This window comes from Trachemys scripta, chromosome 11 (genome assembly GCF_013100865.1).
Source record: "Trachemys scripta elegans isolate TJP31775 chromosome 11, CAS_Tse_1.0, whole genome shotgun sequence".
NCBI lineage: Eukaryota > Metazoa > Chordata > Testudines > Emydidae > Trachemys > Trachemys scripta.
In genome coordinates, this window is record NC_048308.1 from 29,067,949 (window position 1) to 29,083,439 (window position 15,491).

Below are 15,491 nucleotides of genomic sequence, written 5' to 3' on the forward strand. Positions count from 1 at the left end.
AATGGGTCACAGTTGGTTGGGGTTGTTTTGTTTTGGGTTTTTTTATTCTCTGTTTATTTTAAACTTCCTAGCGCAGCTTCTTCACTGCTTGGTTCTCAAAATATTTTATTTATGGGGAAACAAAGAAGTCCATAGACCACAATTTCAGAAGTACCTCACAAATAGAAAAGGGGCAAATAACATTTCATAAACCCAAATTTGAGAAAGCCCAGCTACCAATTGGCTACAGTTAAACAGTTCAAGAAGATAAAGGGGATAGAATACAGGAACTTTCCAAACACTCCCCTCCTCTCCCCACCCCTCCCCCCCCCCCACACACACACAAAATTATCTTTGTGTTTCTTATAGCTCCTGTATAAAAGTTGACATTACCACTTTCAGACATCAGCAAAGCAGAAAGATAGAGTGTGAAGATGTCAATACAAGTATAATACAAGCCTGAGATGCTTGCCAGATCCACCAGCCTTACCTCCTTTGAACCTAACAGCCGAAAACGTGTGTGAGAGAAAACAAGGAATTACCTATGCTTCACCAGAGTTCTGAAGCTGATTAACGCAAGAAATCCAGTCTAGCCTGTCAGCCCAGAACTGCTGCTCTGCCAAGAATGCCATTTTCTGATGGCCAAAACCAGCCTCTGGGGGAGTCTGAATGGTCTGATGGAAGTTCTCTGAAATTCACTTTCATTTTTGTTCAATGTATGAAGATGAACACTTGAGACTCATGGATGAGTGTCAAACAAACATTAAAGTCATCAGGATTTGTCATCTATAGTGGTTAGTACTAGCATGCTCTTGAGATCTTGAACAGAAGATTTAGGGCTTCAGACTATCACAGAATCTCAGAAGTTACATTATTTTTTCTCAATACGTCCTTTCTATGTACCTTTAAAAAAAACGTGTGTGTCTGGAATACTCAACTACCAAAAGGAAATTTCAGCACATAAAATCAAAAGGGTCATGCATCGCACAGAATATGGATAGTGGTGAGCTAAGTGCAAAAAGGTTTAGAGAACTCTGCCAAAACTTCAGACTAGGGCAGAAGTTACAGATTCTAATTCCTCTCATCTTCTGCTAGCCACATGGATTTCAGTGCATTCTTTTTAGTATGCATAATGCAGGGGGGAATTTGATACAGTGTTTGATTTAGATCTGGTTTGTACTTCCCTTTTACTTGTTCAGTTTTAGTAAAACGCTCTGGGGGAGAGTGGAGTGAGAGTGGAATCTCTCAAAAAAGATAACTGACTTTAAATGATGCATTGTGGAAGACACAGCAGCCATATATTCATTTTAAAGCAGAGACCTGCTCCCTTTATCATCCTGAAATAGAAAGACAAAACAGAAGCTTAAAGTCAGTAACAATGTATTTGGGAAGTGGTGAATGGGGCCTCCCTTTCAAATATATAAAGCAAGTAGAATGTAATTGCTAGCAGAATTCATTTTCTTAGCTGTTGTTAATCTCTTTTCAGATGTAGTAAGTCCATTTTCCCACCTATCTGATCTGAACTCAGCTGTTTCCAGTGTCTAGCTCAAAAGGAGATTTGCCTTAGCTCTGGTTTCCTGTACAACTGTGAATCAACTGACAACCGGCCACAAGCACCAGAGTGTGAAGAGCAGTAAGGCCACCTTCAAGATGTTCTTTGCACAGCAGCACGTACGTGAATTCTTCAAGCTACTCTAACGTAGTGGTTCCCAACCTGTGGTCTGCAGACCCCCCAGGAGTCCACGGACTATGTCTAAGGGGTCCATGAAAGACAGACTGAAAACTGACTGAACAATTTTCAACTCTACAGACAATAGATTTTCAAAGGGGTCCGCACCTGCATTTGAAATTTTGTAGGGGTCTGCAAATGAAAAAAGGTTGAGAACCACTGCTTTAATGGATATCTGGGGAAACATCTACTTCACATAATCACCATTAGAATTGCTAGGGAATACCCTTATTCTTTTTTTTTTTTTTTTTTTTTTAAATATAGGGTCTGATCTTGCATTCCTTCTCAAGAAAAATTCCCAGTGACTTCAGGACAAACCCAGAGTGTTCTGCAATAATACTACAAAACATGGCAGGTTACAAGTGTGTTGTTATATGCTTTTGGACAATTACTGTATTGTTTTAAAAGTTTGCAGCAATGTAGAGCACACAATCTTTTGTGCTAGGAAGGAAACCTCGAATGGCTTGAAGTATGACTTGAACTACCTAGCATTCATTTTACATACTGAAGAGATTTGAAGCTTCGTCCAACCACTTCCCAGACATTATTCTAAAGTCCTTCACATTCACAAATCCTTTCCTGTGGTGCTTGTATACTAGTGCTGTTCAAAACAAACACCAGCGAAGACAAGTTTCAGTAGCACAAAAAGTTTTTGAAAGGCAGGTGGTCAAATCACCAAAACCAAAAAAAGTCACAAAAATGTGAAATCAGATTTAAGACAGATAGGAATTTCCAGACTGGCAAAATTACCAATGGGCTACAAGTGGCCAGTTCTTGATGCTTCGGAGAAAGGTGCCAGGATCCTCACAAATTGACTTGTTTATTTAAATCAATGTAAGATTTCTAAAATTTCCTAAGCACTGATAGCCTACACAAGACTGTCCACACCATTTAAAGTCCCATGCAGGGTCTGCATAGCAGCTGCAAAGCAGATGCCTATGTGCCATGGAAGAGGTCTTTATGCTGGCTCCAAACACTACCCCAAATTTGTTTTTAAATGGTGGTATTATCGTGACATTTGCTGCCATCATATTGTTCACTCTGCTTGTGTGTTACACCCCTTCCTCCATTCTGTGTCCATCTGCTACTCTGTGTTTATATGGTGCTAGTACAGTGAAGTCTGGATCTTGGTTGGTCCCTAGCACTGCCAAAATAAACAAAAATATTGATAATGAATCTGCTTTTGACCCAGATTCTCCACACAGGCCCTGCTGTTCCAACCCCTAGGTTAAAACAGTGACCATGGAATAACTGTACTGTAGTACCATGGCCTGCCCATGAGTTGGGGGTTGAACTCCATCATCCAAATCCAATGTCTTTTGCAGTCACTGAATTTTTCCACAGACTTTCCCAGGCCTTAAGTTTCCTGCACAAGCCCAGCTGCTGGATGTGCACAGTGGTGAAATCCAACCAATTACTTACTTGGGGGGGGTGTTTTGTTTTTTAACCAGTTTCACAAATTTTTGCCCAAGTTTGCAGTTTTAATTCAGAAAAATGTGTGAAGCAAATCAGATATTCCCCAGATGCACAATACAGCTCATCTGTTTCAGCCACTTCTTCCCTGTCTTCTACAAGTTCCTGCTCTCCTAGCATTACCAGAGGGTGACTGTGTGTCACAGAAACCCTACCCGCAGATTTAAGTTTCTTCATGATGTTCTAACCTTGGCGCTGATGCTGTTATTTTCTTGTACTTGGCACAGATGGAGTCTTTTCCCTTTATGTATAATGTGGATAGAGATGGGCCCAAATCATAGCCCAGAGCAGAACATAGAACTTTGGTGGGGTTACAAGCTGGATCCGGGTTGGACTGAGCTTTGCTGCTAACCCTTATCTCCATAATGGGCCATGCTGACTCCTGGCTCTAAAAGAACCAAACCCAGATAATAATTACTCTAGTCTCCCATCCATTGTCTGGCTCATATATTTAGATTGACAGCTCTTTTGGGCATGGACTGTTTCTTACTTGCACAGTGACTAGAACAATGGTACCCTAATTTTGTTTAGAGCTGCCAGGCTCTACCATAATACCTACTACTCAGTAGTGTAGTGGTAAAAGAAGAAGCAAGTAAATTAACCTAACCAAAACACCACATTCACCAAATGAGAAGTGGGTAAACTCCATTTACCTGGGTTTACCCTTGGTACACTACTGCTACTAATGACACAGAAGAAAATCAGGCTACAATTTTTCCATTCAGGACCATTGCTGTTCCCCTCCAGATTTAAATAGAGGGGATTCAGCCATCAATCACAATAACTACATCCTGGTATACCTTAGGTCCCACCCCTGCAACCCTTGGATCAATGGGACTACTACCATAGTGAAGTTAAATGCGTGTGCAACTGTTTGTAGGAACGAGGCCTTCATGACCATCTCTCCATTTTCCCAGGAGTACTGCCAGGGATTACAGGTTAGGGTTAGCTATCTGAATATGCTACGGTGAATAAAAGCCTGAGATTGGGGAAAACGCCCCTAAAAATTGTGCAGGCATCTCACATACTTGGGGGCAATGTCTCACATCTACAAAGAATTTATTCCACCTAAATTATCTTCCAGTTGCAGAAGATCCAGACAAATCTTAAAGAATGGAGTCCATCCCCTTCTCAATTAAAGGATGTAACTATGCCAGAAAAAAAAAAAACGATTTCTTACTGAGTTTTGTATTTTTATTTCTTGCTAATCCAAATCATTCCCATCAGGCTTTTTTCCATGCAGCTAAATTCTGTCGGCAAACAAGCCCCATGGAATGCAGAAAACGGAGAATTTACAAATCAGTCTCCTAGTCCCAACAATATCCCCAGAGGGTGAACATTAGAACCATGACATGCTGTAGTCTTCTTAGCAAGACCAAAGTGTAAACATTCTGGCAAATCAGACCAGGAGGGATGATAAAGAAAAGGACCGACCTGAACTACAATTTTAATTGCCCAGTATATGAGTTCCCAAGAAGTAGACTGACTGAATACCCAACATACGATAAAGCTGCTCTTCACATCATCGGCAATCCCTTGAGGTTGAGGATGATCTCTTTCACGGGTTTTATTTTTCATGGGTCCTTTGGTGACTGAGGAGTCTGATCCTTGAGCCACAGGCTCATTGCCAGACATTGCAGGTGGTGTCGGAAAACCAGATTGGGCCACGATTGTTGCGTGACAGTAGTCTGTCCTTTCTTTTCTGGCATTTTTCTGTGACCAGGGCAAGGCGATTTGAGGCAATTTTCCTCAAAAGTGGACATTCCTTCTCTGACAAGTCTTCGCCTGTTATCCCTATCCTGGGCTGTTGTCTCCCAGGGTGTGGTATCTATGCCACATCTCTTTATGTTTATCTTGAGGGTGTCTTTAAAGCATTTCTTTTGGCCTCCCTGTTTTTCTCTTTTGGTGAGTTGGGCATACAGCAGTTGTTTTGGTAAACGTACATCAGGCATGCACGCACAGTGCCCACTCCACTTCAGCTGGTGCTGGATAATCAAGGCTTCAACACTGAAGAGTTTGGCCTCTGTGAGGAAACTGACATTAGTGCAGTGATCCTCCCACTTGATCTTGAGGATCTTCCAAAGAAAGTGCTGGTGCTGGCATTCCAGGCGTCTTCTATAGGTCTTAGCATGGTATTAATAGTTCAGATTAGAGAGATTTCTAGCAGTCTAACAAATCAGTCCTTTTAGTGCTCAGTCCTTGCCAGTGGACCAACAAAAAAATCAATGATAGGATGGAGCTGAATGAATGCTGTTCTCTCAGTAGTGCTGGATTCTACAATTATCTAGACTGTAACATCTTTAGGGCAGGGACTCTCTTTTTGTTCTGTGTTTGTACAGCACCTAACACAATAGGGTCCTGATCCATGACAGGGCTCCTATATGTTATCTTAATACAAACAGTAAATAGAAATAAAGGAAACGCTGAAAAAGAACCAGTCAAAAACTAGTGGAACTATAGGTCCATGAATGGCGGCAAACTGATCTAACTAACAAACCCTGATTAGATCTTGATTTATCCCAGAGTACAAACATTTCATTCCGTTTAAAACCCATTCAATAATTAACGTAGTAATATTCTAATGCAGACATGACCTTTCCCTGACTATACTCTGAAAACAAGATGGAGACAAAGGATACATTTGTAGTTAAGATATAGCACTAGAATGCAGAACGAGCTGAGGTCTGTTCCTGGCTCTGCCACAGTTTTCCTATGCAACCTAGTCAGATTTCACAAGTGAAGCAGGGTTAGAACAACTCATTACTTGGGAAATTTCTAAGGTCCTGTCTAACCTATATTTGTGTGTTAATGTCTAACTCATAGGAACATAAGAATTCCCTTACTGACTCAGATCTGAGATCCAGCTAGTATCAGTTCAGTATCCTGACACTAATAGTGGCCAGCATCAAATGCTTCAAAGGAAAGTGCAAGATAATATGCTATAGACAGATTTGGAATAATCTGTCCTCCAGGAGAGTCTCCACTTAACCCCTAACAGTTAGAGATTGGTTTAAAATCTGAAGCATACGGGGTTTTATTCGTTTACTTTTATAACTCTGGATATTCTTATTATCCATATAAATGTCCAATATCTCTTTGAATCTTGCTAAGTGCAAGCTTCAGCAACATCCGATGGCAATGAGTTCCAGAGTCTAATTGTTCATGGTGTGTAAAAGAATTTCTACTTATTGGTTTTGAATTTTCTGCCTTTCAACGTTATTGAATGTCCCCTTCTTCTAGTATGAGTCCCCTTGATCTTATATTAGTTAATTGTGTTAATTGATTGACCATTAAATTAACTAATTTGATTCTAAATACAAATGTAACACTCTACAAAGGTTTGTTCCTAGTTGAGGATCACCCTTGTGCTTGGCTAGGACCGCATGAACCAAGGACCCAGAACAAATCTGCGTGTCGTGGAACTAATGTTTGTAGACTGTCTACAATAGTGCTAGTTAACTGGAAATCAGTTAACTGGAGATAAAACATGATCAAAATTCTAGTAATGACAGGGCCGAAGGAAAACCCAGGTTATAAAGAAAGCAGTGTTGGTGATTCACTAGATGGAAACAGAACTCTTCCCTCTAAGTCATTACCAAAACAACATTCCAGATTGGTGCATGGAGGCTGTGTGTTGAAGGAAGTGCCATCTCTCAAATGAGAAAAAAAATTGAAGTCCTGATCACTTGTGGTCATCCTATAAATTCTTTTCCCAATAGCAGGGAAGTTAGCATTAGTCTACGGATCAAGTCCTAGTTTGGGTAATTTTGCCTGTCTAAATCCCCCTGCAGCTCCTATTGGATATCATTTTCTTCATGTCTTTTCTTAAAGGTTTGTGTAGTATTATTCTACATTAGTAAATTGAGGTGGCCAGAAATATGGTTTGTTTCCAATGGAAGATTTTGAATTTTGGCAGAAATTCAAACACCAAAAATTTCAGCGGAAAACCTAAATATTTTGTCCAATTGCAAGACCTAGTGGGAGTTATCGTTCAGATGCCTTAATTCCTGTTCTCCTCTATACACCAGGGTTGCTGGTCAAACTACATCTCCCATGAAGCACTATGGGCTTCCCTTTGGAGAGGGGAAATAATGCACCTTGGAGACCCTGGTCATGGTGCAAGGTGGAAGATGCAGCCCCGCCCATAGAGTAGAAGGGGGGACATAAGGCAGCCAAAGAAACTCCCAGGAGCCACCTCAGCTGCATTTCCAAATTGAAATATTTTGTTTTTCAGGTATTCAATTTTTCAACCCAAACCACCTATTTTTGATATGGAAAGCAGACACTTTCCACATACACAAAAAATTCATTTAGTCTAAACCCATTTGTTGTCCCAAAGCAGTTCCAATGGAACATTTTCAATCAGATTTATAATTAGGTAGTGGCTGTGTTCAACCCTAGAGGTTGCTGCATTTCATTGTATATCAATAGGCTATAAAGTGTTTGAGATCGTTCCACGTGAAAAGCACTGTACAAATGTATCTGGATGGCTGATCAATGGCTGATGTGTAATGACTCACAGTGGTCTCTGTCCTTTTTTTAGTGGACAAGCGTGCACATTATACATAAAAGAAACAAAACATCAGATTCAGGCCCTTCACTTCTGAAAAGGGAGGTGACAGATATTAGAGCGAGCATAAAAACTGAAATAACTGAATAACTTCAGAGGCAAGAAGTAGTTTCTCTGGATCAAAATTGGGGTAGCAGGGGTGAAACAGCTTTCATTGCCAATGTCCATGCTGGCCCTATTCTGTGGTTAATAGAGTTCTTCATCCTAGCTCCTTTCACCAGCACTCATTCCACTTACATTTATTAAGAGCAGTTTACACATCTTCCAGTCTTCCTCCTCCACACCACTTGATTAGATGAATGCAGCTAGAGTAAAAGGAAACAAAATTATGATAGACCAGAAAGAGCCTGTTTCTCATAATACAAACTAGATAGTATCTCAGCAATGACATCTTTTTACTTGCTAACGCAAGATAAGTAAGGTGACTCAATCCCTCTTATATTTTTCCTATTTGCCATTATTTTGCTGATTATCTCTGCAAACAAATTGTGCATTTCAGTTCCTTAAGTGATTTTGTTTTAGTCTACCTTTTTAAAATCAGGTGACTCATCTCCTGAAACACTGGAGAAAAAAATTAAGATCTCCCACAAGAAAATAAACACATAAATTAGATCAACTTGCAACTCTGGTAACTGAGTATTAACAGGAGACAACAAAGTGCCCAGTAACTAAGCAACACAAACAGACAGACATTAAGATTTTCAGAATCATTTAGTTTTGTTGCTGCCACTGATGTACGTCAGGGTGGATTATGTTACCAGAATGGGATTATACAAGTAAAATGATGGAATATTAATGTGGGCGTGGCGATGCTAATATGTTGGAGTCAGTTCAATGGGAACTAGATGATGCCACAAGCATGAGCAGACTCAGACTGAGCTGAGTATTTGTGCACTTAAAAAATATGCTGTGCCTTCTCGTCTCACAAACTTGAGTCCTTACTAAACAGTACATCACATTAATAAGCACAGCATGCTGTCGGTTTATGGTCTCTGTCTTTAATATAGGATCTCTCATTTCTATACTGCCTGGCTGTCGAAGTCCTGATACCTAGAACCAAGATTAATTTAGGAGACAGCGTGGACCAGGGGAATCAGCAGTCAGGAACAGAGCTAGTCAGAACCAACAAGTCTCCTGCCAGTTCGACAAACCCAAAATTCTTTGCAAGTTTGGGTTCCTTGCCAGCTCGCCTGCCGGAGCCCCAGGTTTCCAGAATCCATGGCTCCAAGGCAGTCCCAGAGGTTCAGGACTCCTGGGCCAGCTGTGCTCAAGAGTCAGGCAGCCCAAATACCCAGCTAGCCCAGCAGCCCTGGGACAGCAGATCCTGGGAGCCCTGGCAGCTGCTGAATGCAATTGGCATTTTCACCACTGCAATAGAATGTCAATTTCAGTCAGCAGCAACCAGTCCCAGGAGCATATTTCATTTCAGAAACACCATGTGTCAGTGCTTCCGGAACAAAAGGTAGAGGATTTCGGGTTTGCAAGAAATTTTGAAAAATGTAGCTTTTGTTCCAAATTGGAACAAAACCAAATTTTTAAATGCCTAAATTTCTCGCAAACCTGGAAATCCTGAGTTTCAGCCAGCTGGAGTCAGTGCTAAATCCTTGCTCCATCATCCTTTTACTCTGTGACCATGGAAAGTCACTTAAAACTTTCCTTTTCAGTTTCCCATCTGTAAAATGAAAATATTAGGCCTGAGCTGAACATGAACTCTAGGCCCTCAGCAGCAGAAAATCTGCTTAGAGGAGTGTATTTTATGTACTTTAAAGCAATTTCTGGCATCTGGCACTTCCTGGCCCCCCAGATAGTCTGTAGCTTTAAATCTTGCAGACTCTGCAGTGCCAGAGGTCAGAAAGTCCAGTCAGTTGTAGGCCCAGCTCTGATTTCTGTAGCTGGCCCTATTTTGGTAAGGTTGGGGGACAAATATAATGCTGGTAAACTATGGAATCTGTGAAACCTTTGAAATAATCTGATATTGACCAGCAGCCAACTGCAACCAGTTGCTGCTCTATTGCAAGTATATCAAAAGAACTGTCATTTTCTTTCTCAGTACCATTATTTCTATATCAGCTGCCTGTATTGTCCCATCCATATTCAATTTCTTGGTCTTCCTTTTCTTAACTGGTAAAATACTTTGCTTTCTCCAGTGTCCTTGGTCTTATTTCCTGAGCCTTATTTCTAGTTGTTCCACAACAAAGCTGAGAAATATTGGGCCAGATTCTGCATTAAATTTCTTGGGTGCAACTCCCATTGACTTCAAGATGAGTTGTACCCTGCAACTGAAAGAAGAATTCAGCCCCTAAGTGATCTTATTGGAAAGGTAAAATAAAAATGTCCCAGTTAGTTGGTCTAGTCTGAAAAATTCCATACATTGTGAAACAGTCTAGTTTTGCTGCAGTGGATATGTGCTGAAAACTGCTGTGTAACATCAAAAAGATATCTAGTCTCCGTGTATCATGTTCTAAACGTAGGAAAACCCACAGAAGTGCCCTACAAGGTTTTGTCTATACATAAAATCTAAACTCAAACTGTCATATTTCAGCTTCAGAAGCACATTTTACAGAAAGTGGCGCCTCGTCTCTTGGACCACAAAATTTTCCATCTCATAAGTAACATATGAACCATGCAATGACTCAGAATAACGGTTTGAGTACCTAAATGAGTAAGTCAAGTGGCATTCAGTTCAGCTCCTAGCATGCCAACTAATTCTACAACCTAAATTTAACATATGCAGCTATATCTGCTTTCCCAATCAAGTTTAGAACTTTTACACAATAGATTATTATGAGACAAATAGCCGGATTTTCAAGAGGCACAGAACACCCTCAATCTTATTAACTTAAATGAGAGCTGCAGGTGCTCTGAAAATCAGGTCACTAGTCGCCACATAACTCTAGTTTATGTTAACATCTCAGATTTGCAAATATCTATAAAAGTACAAGATGACGTTTTTGTCAGGTCTTTTATGGTAAGTGAATTTTAAACAGAGCTTTACATTTAGAAGGAAAGAACCAAGTCATTTCAAAATAAATCTAATAGGGGTTTTATCAGCAGCAATTCACACAACTTGTGTAATGCAGTTTTAAACGAATACAAACCAACTCTCAAGTGCACAAGTTGGGGAAATAATTAAACTTGTGGGTGTAAATCATCCAGAGGCAAAAGCTGCATCAAAAACCAATCAGCCAAATCCCCTACTGGTATAAATTGCTGTCTCGCCATTGAAGTCAATGGAGCTACCCCAATTGAGAATCTAGACCAGGTGTGGGAAAACTACGGCCCTTCAGAAGTTTTCAGACTCCCCGGCCCTTGAGCTCTTGCTGGGGAATGAGGTCTGGGGCTTGCCCCACTCACGCGCTCAAGACAGAGAGCAGGGTTGGGGGCTTGCCCCACTCCACACGTGCCATGGCTCTGCTTGGATCCTGGAAGTAGCGGCATGTTCCCTCTCTGGCTCCTGTGTGTAGGGGCAGCTGTGGGCTCCGCACAGTGACCTGCCCCAAGCACCGCCCCCCGCAGCTCCCATTGGCTGGGAACCACGGCCAGCACCTGCGGACAGGGCAGAGTGCAGAGCCGCTTGGCTGCGCCTCCACATAGGAGCCAGAGGGGGGACATGCCAGTGCTTCTGGGAGCTGCTTGAGGTAAGTGTCGCCCGGAGCTTGCACCTCTGATCCCCTTCCACACCCCTGTCCCAGCCCTGATCCCCCTCCTGCCCTCCAAACCCCTCGGTCCCAGCCTGGAGCACCCTCCTGCACCCCCCAACCCCTCATCCCCAGCCCCATCCCAGAGCCCTCACCTCCTCCCACGCCCCAACCCCCAATTTCATGAGCATTCATGGGCCACCATACAATTTCCATACTCAGATGTGGCCCTTGGGCCAAAAAATTTGCCCACCCCTGATCTAGACCAATGCTGTAGAGTGAAAGCTTGATCAGTGTATCATGATTTCACACTTTATAAATGATTTTTAGAACATCTCATTGAAATTGCCAAGCAACATATGTATAAAGCTAAAGAAAGGCTTCCAAAGTGGAGCAAACTAATACTGTAACAAATCTATGGACACATAGGAATGTCATGATTGTCGTCACAGTAAATAGGTAAACTGGTAAATCTGAAGGGTAAATAGATGTATTTTTAAACTCAATATATTTGAATTTTCCCCTGCTATGAAAGTCCATCTGAACTTGAATTTCATACCAACCCCAGTAATCACTCATGTAGCTTTTCTGCACCCCATCTTTCACTTCCCATATAACTTTTGTAGCTGTTTCCTCTCCTGTAGTTTATATGTTCTAGCACCTGCTACATAACACAATATTAAGAATAGAAAATATGCAGATACTCATTTCATTACTTAGTGAAGCACTTAAAAAAAAAATCGCCTTGCATTTTGTCTCCTAGTCATTTGAAGTTTCACTTCCACAGCAGGAAAGTTTATATTTGTGTCTTAGCAAATACCTCCCAGATTTGCAAGAAGGAACTTGGTATATAAAACAGGATCTGGAAATTGAAGATTTGACCATATTATCAGGAGTCAGCCGAAGGAAGAAATAGCTTTGTGTTCATGGGCAAATGCCAACAAAATGTTTTGCATATGGTGTTCAGTATTTCTTCACTTGCTGCAGTGAACCTGTTAATGTTCTTTTCTGCTGCTAGTGAATCAGACTCAGCAATTCTGGCTTAGTACCAAAAGGCGTTTGCCCTTTTATACATATTGGATCTTGGCTTATTCGACCATTACCTCTATTCCTTTCGCTGTGGGGTTGAAATGAAAAACAACATTACAGTCCAGGCTGCTGTCATTGTGGGTATTCAAAGAATGTTAATATCATTACAGAAATCTATAATGAGCATGACCTTGCACAAGCTTGCCAGTCTCATCTCACTTCTTTCCCTGTTGAAACTAGATTGAGCTAAACTCTTCAAATGTCTCTGTATACAACCACTACTGCAATGTCTTGGTCAATCCACCAGATGGCCTGCAACTATCTAGCCCTACTTTTTTCCTACTATGTTTTTAATCCTTATGTCTCTAGAAATAAATTTCTAAATAGGAAATGTAACGCTGTTGTTGATGCTGCAATATACCTGTGCCATGAGAGCAGTTTTCAATAGACCATCCCTCAGTTTCTCAGACTGGCTTGAACCAAATCCAACTTCAAACACTGCCCCATTCCCTAAGGTTGGATCTGGATTCAGCTCTGAATTTTCAACTCAGTCATATCATGATTATTTATTGAGTGCCAACCATGTGCTCAGAAACCTGCCCTTTGGAGCTTATTTTATTAAAAGGTAGGTTGTGACATATCAAAAGTACATCTTTGCAAGACTTAATATACAATATGTGGATCATTGAGTTAATTCAGTTATTACAAATTCACTTAAACCTCTGGAAGAAATGAATATTACATTTTTGAAAAGCACAAGTGTAGAAAGATTTTAAAGAAAATTCCTGCCTTCTCTTTAGAGTTAGTTTTTATTTCTTCTGGTCCCGAACACGGGACAACTCTGGGCCAGATCCTGCTCTTATTCACACCGGTATAAGTGAGCACAGGATCTGGTCCTGTCCCTGAACTCTGTTAGTAAGTGTAGCCACCTGCCTCTAACTTCCAAAGGCATAATAGAGTGCACTGGCTAAGAGACAAATTCATAAGATACTGTCTTGTGATTTACATTGTTGGAATAAGTTAAATTCAGCAAAGGATACAGAGGTATTTATAGAGGCCACAGTGAAATGCTACAATTCATTTAAAAGCAAGTGAAATAAATGTTGAGGACAGACATTGAATCCATATCCAGAGCATAATAAAGATATTGTATAGACCCATTGGTTCTGGACAATTCTTGCTTTAGTTCTGCTCTTTTGTCCCTTTATATTTTCTTTGAAGGCTTTTACTTCATACTTTCGCTGGCACTCAAACTCACACACTTCCCTAAATCCCACTATCCATCAGTCCCTGAAAAATCCTAATAAATAAACCATACAAATTAAAAGAAAACAAAAATGGCATTAACAAGAGCCAGATTTAAAAACCTCAGGGTCGCTGACAAATACATTCCTGATTTGTGGTTGCAAAAGTGAGAACTACATACACTACTTAGGGTACACAATTGTACACAGCCCCTTGGCTTCTTAAAAAAAAATCTCTCTCTAATACCTTCTGTTTCTCTAACGCCTTCCATCACAAACACTTTACATATTATATGCAGAACCACTAAGGCCAAGTCTATACTTAAAACTTTTGCTGGTATAGTAATGTCTGTAGGTGTCTGATGGTTTTTATGACATTTTTATATAGGCAAAATCCCTCATTGTAGATGCAACTATCCCACCAAAAATGTTTTTTCCTGTACAGATTATTTTGTTTGAGGAGCTATACTCATCAAAAACACTCTGTACATACATACACCACAACAACATGGGGCTTCATTTCACCAAACAGCAAAGCTGCTCTTTTTCCTTCATGGTAAAAAAATATCTGAAAGAGAAAATTTACACATGCAGCTAAAGGGCAAAACTTGATTTCCTCTACACACAAGATTTTTTCATCCATCAGCAGTCTGAAAACAGATGGGATGACACATTTTACTGTACTCCAGCAGATGGCAGACTGCTCTCACTAACAAGCAGCAGACAGTGCCTTTCTAGCAAAACAACCAAAGGCAGATTAGACACTGTTCAGAACTCCTAGTTCAATTTAAGAACTTAAAAAACTGTTTTTAAAACAGAGGCATATGTGGCAAGCAAAGAGTTCCCTAAAATATGTAGGGTGTGATTATTACTATGATTGTGTGGACAGTGCCCAGAGTGTGGTTGGCATTTTCCAGATATCAGAGAGAGCTATGTCCTGCCTTTTTGTTTTTAATATACATACATATACATTTGTAGAGCTGGTAAATAGACATATACACACGAGCTCTACACATTTGAATTAGGCCTTTTTAAAATCATTGATAATTGCAACCACAACAGTTACTTAGGGGAAATTTTTCAAAAATACCTAAGGGGCTGAGGAACACAAATCCTACTGAAAGTCAGTTCATAGACTCATAGACTTTAAGGTCAGAAGGGACCATTATGATCATCTGGTCTGACCCCCTGCATGCTGCAGGCCGCAAGACCCTTCCCTGGACTCTGCCGTTGAAGTCCCCAATCCTGTGTTTTAGTGACTTCAATCGGCTGAGACCCTCCTGCTAGTGATCCCTGCCCCAGTTGGACATGTGCTCCTAAATTTTGTGGCTATTTTTGAAAAATCTTTGCCTTAAATGTTCTGACACCAGTTGCCTCTTTAATGTTGCTTAGTTCATGTTTGCAAGCAATTACGAAGTTCCATCATATTATGTTGTCACTTGGGAATTGTGATTACCATACCTAATCTTCAGAAGCATGAGAAGAAGGATGATGATTTCACTGAATTCCATGCTAAATGTGTTCGGCATTTTGTTTTGGGTGATTTCATGCCTCATGAGTGTCACATGCACTCATAGGCACAGCCACCACTGTCAGGACATCAATTCCCTTTGTGGCAAGGCACCTCCTTCATCCCACTAGACTTAGCATTTCCCCCTCTGGCAGTGGCGGGCCTGGGATGAATCAGCCCAACTCTGGGCAGTGTTTGCCTCTCCCGCTTTGGCCGTATTTTCAGGGTAGGCATCAGGGTCGGCCTAAGTTAGGGTGACCAGGTGTTCGGTTTTCGACCGGAACACCTGTCGAAAAGGGATCCTGGTGGCTCAGGTCAG